Raw genomic sequence first — 12,295 nt, 5'->3', positions numbered from 1 at the left:
GACGCGCGCGCTCGCTCGCCCACCCCCCGCCCTCCCTCGGCACGGCGTAAACAGGAAAATAACGCGCCCTCCCCCGCGGCGCGCACCTGCAGGGCGGGCGGGCGGCATGGCGGCCCCGCGGCGCTGCGCCCAGGCCCCGCTGCCGAGCGGCGGCAGGAGGTCGCTGCGGGAGCGCCGGCTGCAGCGCTCCCCGCTCGGCCAGAGCAGCGCCGGCCCCGCCGCTCCCCCACGGCACGGCCCGCGGCTCCGCCCCGGCGATTCCGCCTCCCGCTCGGCCCCGCCCCGGCCCCCGCAGATGACGGTCGCTCCGCAGCCGGCGGGCTGCAGCTGGACGCTCCGGGAGCGGGCCCGTACCGGAGCACTGGGCGGGCGAGAGAAGGGCGCGCTCTACCCGAGCCGCTTCACGGGCCTCTGCACCCACCCGCCCGCCCGCCGCGGTACCGACAAGCCCTGTGCTGGGGAAAGGGATCTGTCTTTGGGGACAAAACCAGCCGAGTGTGGCGTATCTCTTCATAAAGCCCAAGCGCCCACCGGGCTCTGCCTCCGGAGAGGAATTCTCTCAAGGGCAATACTAAAACAAAACAACCAATTTTGGAAATTGAGGTTAACCAAAGCCTTTAGATCCATGGGAAACTGAAAAGCCTGCAAACTTTATCTGCTGTTTCCACACTGCCAACGCGCAGGTTTCTTCACCCAACCCCCAAAACCCGCTATAGTTACCAGAGACTCCATTCCCTTCCCTGAGATAACTCCAGGTAACCCTTCTAGATGTTTGTAGCTAGCCTAAACGAGATTTAGCTTCCCATTCCCGCCGGTAACAAGCTCTGAAAGACTGGAAAGCTCAGGAAGAGGCCTACAGTATTGTAACACCATTAAATCCCCTATTCTGCAGTTCAAAAGCCTGAAGATAGGCAGGTACCTGCATAAATAAAACCACAAAATGCATACATACACATGCTAAAAGAACGTGCAAAAATAAAATAGCGAGTGGTGTGCAGGTGTCTCAGGATAAGAATCCTTTTCCTTAGTAGTTATAATGTTACAAATCCAGCAAGTTTTAATTTTAAGTAAGAGAGGTATCTGTCAACAGCCTATTTTTTAACCTAACAGCTGCTTAACGATCCATTTCAAAACCGTATTGCCAGTTCCAGGACTTAATGCAACTCTAATATGGGCATGCGGCCATGTCCCCCCACTACCATTACCCTACCCGCAGCGTATCTTTCTACCACTCAGTGTCAGTACTGGGACAGTAACTGTATCAACTCCTCCACTAAACTTGCTGCTGTACTTCCAGCTAAAATTGGTTTGCATCTGCTTTGTTTGGTTTGTTGGTTTTTTTTTCCTCCAAAACAGTTTATTTTACAAGACATATATTTTCTTTAAAACATAATCTCCTGCTTAGAGGATACATTTTGATAGCATACTGCAGTTATTACATCTTATATCTATATTATTACCCAGGCAAAAGATGGGCAAACCTAAAGTTACATTGGTTAAAATCTCAAAGACCTCACTGGCACAAGGGTTCTGTAGCAGAGCACAGAAGAACGGGACCCTGCTCTCCCTTACTCTCTGGATCTGCTGAGATAACAAAAATTGGGGGGAAAAAGAGGAAGAAAACTTCAGACCTAAAATAGTACCATTACCTGACTTTTTTTGCCAAATCGCAAGATGCACAGCCCTATCCACCAAAGCGGTGAAAACTCTCCTTCTGTCTTAGCTGAACTTGCAGCATAATGACAATGACCTTATTTTAGCTCCAGGAAAAGTTGTCACTGTCCTAATGTACCAATTCACTGTCCATCATCATTCCAAGCATGGTCACCTCTACTGTACTGTGTAGAAAGCTCTATGAGGACAATGCATAGATTCCATATAGCAAAGAAAGTAGAGAGTTTCTACAGTATTTACATTGCCCCAAGCATTTCAAATATATATTCTAGCCTACTGGCATGGGGCAGAAATCACTCAAACTCCTGTCAGAGCAGCAGAATAAGCAGGCTAGGACTGGAACAGAAGCATCATGCAAGTTCTGGTTACGACGCTGTGGGTCATTGCCTGGAGCTCAATGCGCAGTTCATGTCGTTGGAAGAAAATGCGTGAGTGGGATGTAATATACCATTTTATTTTACTGAGTCTGGAAGTAAGAGGTAATGCCTGACTACCTGTTACAGCAATGAACATGACAGAGAGATACACACATCAACTTTGAAATAAAATTTAGTTTTGGGCTTCCTACAGCATAGAAGACAGTCTGAGTGGTTTGCTCTTTCCCATGGCAATATGTTCCATGGCATTCATTTGAATACAAATGATCTAACATATTTTAGTTGTCTTTGTGATATCAATGCTTAGAATATCTGTGCACAAGAAAATCTTAAATTCATGTCACATTCATTTCAGGATTGGGCAAATTTATTTTATCACTGATTGCACTATTTTGATGGAGATAAAATACAAGTTTGCTATTTTAATCACTTCCAAGTTGTGAATTTTTACCCTAGAAAAGGATTTCTCACACAAACTCACATGCATAATAATACATGGAAGACAGAATAGACTTGGGATACTTAAGTACAATGTTTGAATGGGTTTTGATCTTCCACAATACAAACTTCACTGTATATTAATAGAGCTGCATACATTACAAAGGAAAAATTGTCACAGGTACAGTATGGTTGTGGCCTGCATTCAGATCAGCCTACACTAATATCAGAAAAAAATATTGTATTGCTCATGTGTGGTTTATGTAAATTTTTTTTAACATCTGGAACTGTTAGCTTACAGCTCATTTATTTAAGAAAGACAATCTGCCATAAAGAATTACACTGATGAACTTGAATACCATGACGGTCCAGTTTTGAAAAGGTATAAAAATAAAGGTGGCCCCAATCTCGTCTTTTTCCATTAGCAGTCATCCTGCTTTTCCCAATTACTCTTACAATTATTCACCATGAAGGAGTCACAAAATAGGTTTCATACAGGCAGACTTTTATGCATAATTGAGGCTCTGCTTGATCCTACCATGCACTGGAGGTTGACTTCTGTAATAATACATTGCTATTTTTAGCCTGGTTTCTTTAGTTTATGTAATGATGAATTTTCTGAGTGTCCCTAACTAACCCTGTAACATTGAATTGATTGTCTAAATATAACTCAATTTAACAGAGGTATTGAAAATTTCTACAAGTTTCACAAAAATGAAAGAGACCAGAGCTTGGAACTTTTATAAGAAGTTCTCCCCTCATAACTGATTCTGTGCACCCGTTTCTACTGTCTAGTAGAGCAAACCAGAAGTTGCTTCCAAAATGCTCTGCAGAAGAAAGACTGTAAAAGAAAAGGAGTTTGCTGAGATACATGAGGACATGGTAAAAAAAGGTCATATTTGTTTCAAGTAAGGTTGTTGAGCTCAGTGGGACACTGGATGAAGCACCTCACTGCCACACCTTATCCCAAACCCCAGAATCATGTGCATTTTAACACAGGCTAAGAGAAAAAAAGCTGACACAGGTTTTTCTGGATCAAATACAGTGTCAGGGAAAAAATGGAAGATCAAGGAAAACAATACAAGAACTTGTAAAAGTATTTAGAAAAATATTGCTGATGAGTTACTGCCCCATTTTTCTTCAGGATCTTTAAAATATTTTCTGTAAACAGTAAATGACTAGTCTGCACAGTATTAAGACATGACACTGCAAATTCTCACAGACTGCCCCCTAGCTCTATTTAAATTAAACTACAAGAAGATAGAGCAAGTCACTGTACAGCTTGGATGATCTTGGAGCTAGGAGTATCAGAACTGCTGTAACATTTGGACAATGCCTTTTGAGATTTTCCTTAGATTATTTCCATAAAAACACTATCATGGTGAAAATAGATAGAAGAAATATAAACTACAATAGTACTTTTCCCCAAAAAAAGCACTGTAATCTAACAGTTAAGTAACTATTCTGATCATACATGGAAATTAAAAGTAAAATGGCAAAAGACTGTGCATCATCTTTTCCTTCCCTCCCCTCTCTACCTCCCTGAAACTGAGATGATGTGCATTTTAATTCAGGCTAACTTAAAGAAGAAAAGCTGATGTCAAGACTTTCCAGATCAAATTCACAGTTGAGAAAAGAGAGTGATAAATGCATACGTAGCACATAGCTGTAAATATCTTCTGTGCAAATCAAGGATTTTCCCTACTGCTGAAGCATGTACCACAGGTACCAAAGACAATTTGTACTTACCATTATATATAGTGGAAACATTCCCAAATAATATACTTTCAGTAAATTAGCACATTACTTCAATGTTATTCTTACTCATTTTTACATAGTAAGCCTACTGTCACACATCAATTAACATGGCAAATTAAAGTAGTAATAATACGTAATATATTCATATGGAACAGACAAGTTAATTGCATGCTGCTTTACAGCTTGCATTTAAAGTAATTGCTCCAATTTTTCAGGTCCAAAATTCAGCTGTGCATACCAAACTCTGAAAGGTGGGATACAATACCTCTAACATTGAACGTTACTCACTTGGCTTTATTGACACACCGCTGTTCCGTTGTGTTAAGTGAAAAGAAACATCGGCCTCTGACATTCCTTCCCTGGCGCTTTTGGGAAGATCATTCTTCTCCAGCTAGCATCGCAGGGGTGCAGGCACAGGCACTGGCTGCTTCTGTGCTGGCAGGAGGCTGAATCGCTGACAGTTTCACTGATGCATTTCTCTATTGGGTACAGGAAGCCAGAGAAAAGGCATAATCTTTTGTCAGTGCACATGACTTGTACAGAAAAGAAAGCTATTTCTAAAAATAACTAGACAGCATATGACTCTCAATGCTACTTTCCTGATGGTCTAGTGGTCAGCCCCCGTCCCCCACAACTTGGGTGCACATCCAGGAAAAGATTTCTTATTTCATTAAAATTTCTCTAGTACATACATGAGAGTTTTCACTACTCTTACAGCTGTCATCAACAATCCTTTCACTGCTCAAAAGCAATTTAGTATGACATATTAAAAATCTTGAAAATAACGTGCTAATTTTCAAGCATAACACAGCAAGAATTATTTGTTTCTACATCTAACAGTTTCCTAAGGCATGGATAAAACATGTTCGCCTGTCATCAGCCATGATATCCCATCTTTCATAGGCTCAGCTACTTTTCTGAAATTGTCCAGGGGAATATTTTGTCTGTCACTCAGGCAGCTTAAGAATCAGGGGGCTCACCCCTGCCTTACTCTGAGGTGTCACACAACAGAAGCACTCTAAGAACAAACAGTGGCAACGACCCTTTCGTAACACACATCTTCAATACCGCAAATGCAGCTGATGTGGACCTACCCTAGTTTTAACCTAGCTGTCTCAAGTGCTGCTAGCATCACAGCCACAGAAGCACAGAAATCAGTACCCCTCCAAAACCCACCTGAGAAGCACCTAGGGTGGGGAAGCCTATACTTTTAACCATGACACTGCAGACCCAGTGAGGCATACAAACTCCTTTAAAGCTAGGTCAGTTCCTGCAGTATAGAACTACCTTAAAATTTGGTTCGTGTTCCCTGCACATCCTGAGTTGCAGGAAACCAGGTCCCACTTTGCCTTTCTCTTCATTCAACAAGAGGCACAGATTACCTGCTGAGACCAGGTGACCTCTCTCACCTAAGGATGAACCCATCTTTGCAGTGGCACCTCAGTCTGAGCTGTGCTCTGCCTCGAGCGCTCCACAGCCTTGTCTCCTCAAGGCCTGACATGCCTTGGTCTTAACCAAAGAAGCTGCTATCGCTATACATATGTGAAATGCAGTTCCTGCGGTGTGTAAGACATCAGACTATCTAACAGGGCCTGATTGCAACCTGTAATTTTATAAGTTATCTACTTCACTGTACAGTAAAATTGCTCAATTTGGACAAAAGAAAGCTCCACCACAATCAACACATTTTGTTTAAGCCTGCTACTGTGAAGGGTTTGGTATGAAATGAGCCATTGGCTGAACAGGGACTCTGGTGAGACAGAAACCAAACACCCAACCCCCCGAGTACATCCCTGGGGAAAGTGGTCTCTGTAAGTTTGTTTTCAGACTCTAAAGCTTTTAAAGATAAGCTAATGCATATTTGCAGAGTCCACAAGCATATAGCCTGAAGCTTATCTATCTTAACATGGAAAAGGTTTCTTACATAATGCATTTCAGAGGCAGAGGGTTTGAGAACCAGAGAAATTTGCTTGCGTAGAGCAAACCCTCTTATATTATGGATGCTGCTTAAAGAGGGAAAATTACTTTTGCTAGTACAGCTTGCAGATCTACTTTGTTCATGAAATCAACATGCCAGAAGAAAAAGCACTTACGCAGATGTCAGCTGCATTGATGCCAGAGTTTTCACTCCTTTCATAGAAACCTTACCAAAAAAAAGCAAAGTCACACATTCATATCTATCGTGTAAGAAGGCACTGCAAGCACAAGTGAACTGACAATCTGTTTTCCCTCTGTGCCACCACAGACTTCCACTCGAAGTAGACCTTCTAATAAGCTCTCCCCTACAGACCAAAAACCGGAGAAGCTGTGGTCTTTTTGTATCCACAGCCCGCCTGAAGAGCAATTAAGACAGGGGGAGGGAAGCACCACCAGCACTCACGCTCCTCCTCTCCCGGGAGCTGTCGGCCGGGGTTCACAGCGCAGAGCGCTTGACTGAGGAGGTCCTGCCCGAAGATGTTACAGCAACGCCCCGTAGAGACACTATTGCGAACAGGCAACGCGAAACGAGGAAAAATAATCCCGCTCGGCCCCGCTCCCGTCAGAGGCTGCCATCCAGCCAGCGGCCTGGGGCGGCGGGAGGGACCCCGGCGGGAGGAGGGAGACCCTGTCCGCCCCGCGCTACGGCGCCTTCCTCCTGACGACTCGCCTTCTGCCCCGGCCGCGCAGTTCTTGGCCGTAGCGCTGTGCGGGGGACGCTTGCTCGCGCTCCATTGCCGGACCGACAAGGCCGGAGACTGTGTCCAGCCCGGCCTCCCACCGCCATCCTGCCTGAGGCGCCTGCTCTCCTCCCCACCCCGCAGCCCCCCACCCCCCCTTCCGTAGGGTGGAATGGAACGTCCCTGCCTACACACAGCTGCCTCGGGGACTTAGTACTGCCCGGAAGGGGGGAGCACAAAGAAGAGAAACCAGCAAGGCGGTGGGGGAGTGTGATGTGGTCATGTGAGTTAGCTCTTGAGGAAGGGCGTGCAATACACATACAGATCCCTGGTGGTCTAGTGGTTAGGATTCGGCGCTCTCACCGCCGCGGCCCGGGTTCGATTCCCGGTCAGGGAAACTAAATTTTTCTGAGCACGCCCCCCACTCTTTTGCTTTTTGGGGTTTTCTCCGACCCTCTCCTGGTTTATACAATTTAGGGGACAGCCGGTCAGCTGCTGTGCGAGCCCGAGGCGTCGGCGTTGCTGCCTAGCAGCGAGTTTTAAGAGGCACTTGGCAGTTTGGAGTCGTGCACAAAGGGAGTGTGCAAAGCCTCACCTCCCTGTGTAGGTGCCGGCAGGCAGCGGAAGCCGGCTGAGGTGCAGCATCTGTCTGGAAGTCTTCCCTTCACAAAACTGCCTGTGGACACTCCATGCCCACCCACAGGGTTTGTAGAAGTCAGCAGAGGACTGCTGAGCAATGTCTGCATAGAGAGGCACAGGCAGGGCTGTTGGCCAGCACTTAGAAATACTTTTTTTTTTTTTTTTTGTGGGTCTGACAGCTAAGGGTGTTTCCACACCTTTCCCCCCACATATAAAGGGTCACTTGGTGCCATCGTGAATCCTTGGGCCATGGCAGCAGGGACCCCCTTAGCTGTCCCTGCTGTGCACGCCTCTCCGAACCAGTGCCGCCTCCCCCACAGAAGGAAGGTGACTCGCCTGGCAGGAGAGGGGCTGCAGTGCTCCATAGTGTCTCCTCACCTGAGGAACAGACTGTCTCTTCGCAGTATATTTGCACAGCCCTCACCATGCAGAGTTGTTAGGGGGACAAGCAAGATCCCATTAATTCTTTGGGAGGTGGAAAGACATAAACGGGGACGGCAAAGGGAGTTTTAATACCTGCCTGTCATTAGCATGTCTCACTGCCTCCCGCAAGGAAGGCCCCAGCACACCTTCTCAGCTCCTAAAAATGGTGCAGGTGCCTTGGAAGGTGAGGAGGAGAGAGGTGATGAGAACAGAGTAAAGCCTCTTCTGGTTCTGCAGCAGTGGGGTACCTCCCCCCCTCCTCCCAGAGCTCCCCAGCAGCCACCAGCTCTGTCCCATAGCAGAGCACATCACCTGCGCACTCAAACCTGCATCCAGGGCTCCAGCAAGAGCAGCTCTTTTTCCCCTCATTAGTTCCCCCACCTCTCACCCCCGCCCCTGATTTGTGGGGTGAGAGAGTAGGCAGTGGGAAGACCTCTCCTTTCATGTTGGAGTGGTGCCTTGCCTGTGGTGGGCTGACCTTGGCTGGCCACCAGCTGCCACCCAGCCGCTCTCTCACTCCCCCTCCTCAGCAGGACAGGGGGAGAAAATAAGATAAAAACCTCATAGGCTGAGATGAAGGCAGTTTAATGAAAGAAAGCAATGGCCGTGCATGGAAGCAAAGCAAAAAAGGAAGAGTTATTCTCTACTTCGCATCAGCAGGCTATGTCCAGCCACTTCCTGGGAAGCAGGGCCCCATGTAGCAGTTGCTTTGGAAGACAAACGCCTTAATAACTAATGTCATAATGCATCTGTCTCCCCTTCTCTTAGCTTTTATTGCTTAGCATGACTGCCATATGGTATGGAATATTCTCTTTGGTCAGGTTGGGTCATCTGTCCCGGCTGTGTCCCCTCCAAATGCTTGCCCCTCCACAGCAGATTGGCCTTTGGAGGGGGGAATGTTGGAAAGACAGCACTGCTCAGCAGTAGCCAAAGCACGGGTGTGTTACCAACACCCCTCTAGCTACAAATACACAGCACAGCACTATGAGGGCTGCTACAGGGGAAGTTAACTCCATCCCATCCAGACCCAATACACTGCTGCAGGTAAAACAAGAAATATTGGTAATAAATTAATATAGTAGTTACCTCAGACACACTGCAAAACAGAGGCTAGCATACCTGGCAGATTATGCTTTAGCAGGGATCCTCCCTGCTGCCAATAGTAAGCCAGGGCCATTGCATCACCCATATAACTCCTTAACGGTGTCGGGCCATGCTTTACGCTGGAGTACTTTGCCCTGATGTGAAAGCACCACTGGAAATAATGGCTTTGGCTGCCTTTCCCAGGGCGTGCCGGAGGCGTACTGCAGTCTGGGCTGCCCTCCAACGCAGATAGGAGCATGTCATGAGAAATCCCAAGGTCATCCCCTATATTTTTTTATGACAAGGAAGCTTTAAGGGGGTTCAAAGGGATGGGATCACCTTTGCTTTAAGGCACAAAGCAAACAGTCAAAAGGGCCGTCGTCACTGTAGATATTAAGAAAAGCTGCCCAATAATACCTAAGCACTGGGACCATGGGATGTAACCTAAGGAATTACTGCATTCCTGTGGCTGGAGGTTGTTAAGAGCAGGCTGGGCAAGCATCGCATCAGGGGTCTCAGGCTGGGCCAGGGAAGTAGCTCTGTGAGTCTCCTAAGGCCCTGGAAGCCCTAATTTTATTATTTCATCTTGGATTTTCCCCTATGATTACCAGTTTACATGAGCTGCACTGAGATAGCTGTGTGGGGCTCTTAGATTCCCCTGTCTCTCTTCGGTCTCTGTGAAATGCATTACCAAATTGGTGGAAGAAGTTGGCTGTTTTCTACTTCAGAAAATGATGGGTCATTTTAGAAGCAGCTAAAGTGAATTTCAGGTGTTAATTACTCTCCTAGAAAAGGTACAGGTGTGGTTTTACAGAATAGTAGCAAAAGAAGCATTTCCTTCAGTTTTAACCCATTTTTTTCATAGTATGTTTGCATGCTCTTAGCACCATGAGTCCAGCTTTAAAGTCATTTGAGAAAGGATAATCATACGTGAGATTTTAAAAACCTGGCAAAGTCACCAGAATAGCTCTTGCACACAAAGAAAGAGTACAGTTTCCAGTATTTTGCTAGGAATGGAAGCATAGTCTCTGAAGAAGCTACCCAATGGACTTCCCAATCCCTTTTCAGTCCAATGCCAGACCTGAAACTTGCCATTGCACAGAGGACAAATATCCACCAGGTAAGAAGTGGAAACCAGTCTTCTTGCTAGTCTACCATTTCAGGTCCCACTGTGATTAAAGGTGTCCTGGTTTGGGTTGAAAAGACACCAGGATAGGTGTTCACCTTCAGTGTGGGTTTAAGATTGACTCCCTGTTTCCTGGGCCTTAGATTAACATGATGGAGGGAAGGAACAGGGTACTTGTTTTTAGCAGATGGAAGAAGCATCTCTCCTAAAGTCTTTGTTGTTATTATTGTTTTAAATAGTAACTCATGACACTGGAATGTTGAAGCCCCAGAAAAGGTGGACTATTTTGCAGAGGAAAGGCAGGCAGTACAATCAAAAACACATTACAAAAGCAATCTGACACGTGGCTGCACAGGCTAGAACAGAGGTATTTCAAACAAATATAACATCAGTATGGTTGATTGTTATTGTTATTGTCATTATTAGTGTCGCATTCTCAAATTTGCTTCTAACTGTGATATATTCTGAGATACTGGATCTCAAGTATTTTTACTTTCATTTCTGTTCTTCCCTAAAGGTTTGACCAATTGCCTTCCATCTCACAGTGAAGGTTGATGGGAGTGCACTGCAGTAGAAATAAGGAAGGTAAGAAAAACAATACCTTAACTACAGATCAGTTTAAACTAGTGGCTGAGTTTCTGGTTAAGACTCCTATCGCTTACTTTTTATACTTTATTGGAAAATTTAGGAACAGGAGCTTTTGCATCCAAACTTGATCTGGCATTAACTTTTCTTTCTGGCTATCTTCTTTAAGTTATAGCCCTACATTAATTCAATTTCATAATTTTTTTCGAATCTTATATCTTGTCTTGCCTGTGAGTGAACATAAAGTTTTTCATGACTTTGTTTAGAAAAATGAAAGCTCCCAGGTTTTTTTCTAAAGGCATATTTTCTACTTGCCCTTATATGTCACTTCTATCTGAAGGACGTACAGTCATGCGGTCATTGGATTTATTCTGTTCCCAGGACATTCTGGTGGCTGCTTATCCCTTATTTTTTGTTTATCCTCTACAGGGCAACGATCCTCTGCTTATCGATAAAAACATCATCTGAACATGCCACGAGGTGGCACCCCGGTCCCGTGTCTGCCACCACTCACCCGCGCCTCCCTGCGTGGGCCCTGCTCGGAAGGTTTCCGATTTAATTCCATAGGTCAACATTGTGTCTGTTTAATTCCAATGAGCTATAAAGTAATGAAGGGTTTGAATTTGCTGGTAAAGATGTACAGATGAAGCCGTTACTAAGCCAAATCACGCGCAATGTGTTTCCTTGAGTCTAAAGCTGTACATGGAAGCTTTGCAAGCTGTCTTTGAAACAGCCTTAATGTAGCATTTAAAAAAGAGAAGTTACAAAGGGATTATCAGGAGTAAGGATTCTTCAACACCTCAGTCTATCTATCTGTGGCATTTATACATTGATGACATATGCCATTACCAGAGTGACGAAGAACCACGTGGCTCTGGACGTGTTCATCCTCACAGCTGTTCTGTCAGGGGCCAGCAGCATCTCTGGTTTTCACCTCTAGATTTTGAAGTGAAGATCATGCATAAAGTCTGCACTAAGGCAAAGGAGGGAACCAGAATTTCTCCATCCCAGGGCAGGATCCCACGGCATCAGCTGGCCAGGGAGACAAGAAGGGTCTGGTTTTGTTCCCTTCTGCACTGATTCACAAGCTTGGTGGACCATGGGAGCAGTCTGTGCTAAGACACTAGTGCTGTTGTCACCACGGCAGTCAAAGGACACAAACAAGGCAAAGTGTTTTTAAACTGCTGGAGATGGAAGGATGTTTTCAGGCACGCGATCCCTTCTCCACCCCCCACCCCTCCCCGCCCCACCATTATCTCCCCAAGATCCTTTTTGTAAAATACTGCTGTCTTAAAACATAACTGTAAATCTCTTTCCTAGGTACAGATTCAATATGGAACACCTCCTGGACAGTGAGATAAACTAAAAAAAACCCCAACCATAACAACCTCATTTCGAATCCTGCTAGGACTGTCCCTTCAGAACTATAGTTGTAAAATTTACTCTGCATCATTTTTTAAGAGAAATTATTTTTTCCAAACCGAGGCTTTTTATTTAAGGTGATGGTAACGAAAGTCCAATGCAGATTTAATTAC

At 45.4% G+C, this 12,295-nt stretch overlaps 1 protein-coding gene and 1 non-coding gene across 5 annotated transcripts in view; one reads left to right on the top strand and one right to left on the bottom strand.

Moving 5' to 3' along the window:
• Positions 1 to 6,378, bottom strand: part of NCOA7 (nuclear receptor coactivator 7) — a 101,142-nt gene extending 94,764 nt beyond the window's left edge. The window contains exons 1-2 of one of the 4 annotated variants that reach the window (XM_054819023.1): positions 6,341 to 6,378; positions 4,536 to 4,726 (exon numbers count right to left, since the gene is read on the bottom strand). The gene's annotated coding sequence lies outside the window, so the exon portion shown is untranslated. Of the gene's footprint in view, positions 1 to 86; positions 230 to 4,535; positions 4,727 to 6,340 lie in introns of those variants that run through there. The other 3 variants (XM_054819033.1, XM_054819024.1, XM_054819025.1) reach the window with 3 other exon arrangements.
• Positions 6,379 to 7,229: 851 nt separating this feature from the next.
• Positions 7,230 to 7,301, top strand: TRNAE-CUC (transfer RNA glutamic acid (anticodon CUC)). The gene has a single exon. It is a non-coding gene; the product is annotated as a tRNA-Glu (tRNA).
• Positions 7,302 to 12,295: the final 4,994 nt, after the last annotated feature.

Source organism: Grus americana, chromosome 3 (genome assembly GCF_028858705.1).
Source record: "Grus americana isolate bGruAme1 chromosome 3, bGruAme1.mat, whole genome shotgun sequence".
Classification (NCBI taxonomy): Eukaryota; Metazoa; Chordata; class Aves; order Gruiformes; family Gruidae; genus Grus; species Grus americana.
Note: the sequence above shows the minus strand (reverse complement) of the source record. Positions and strands in the feature narration are given on the sequence as shown.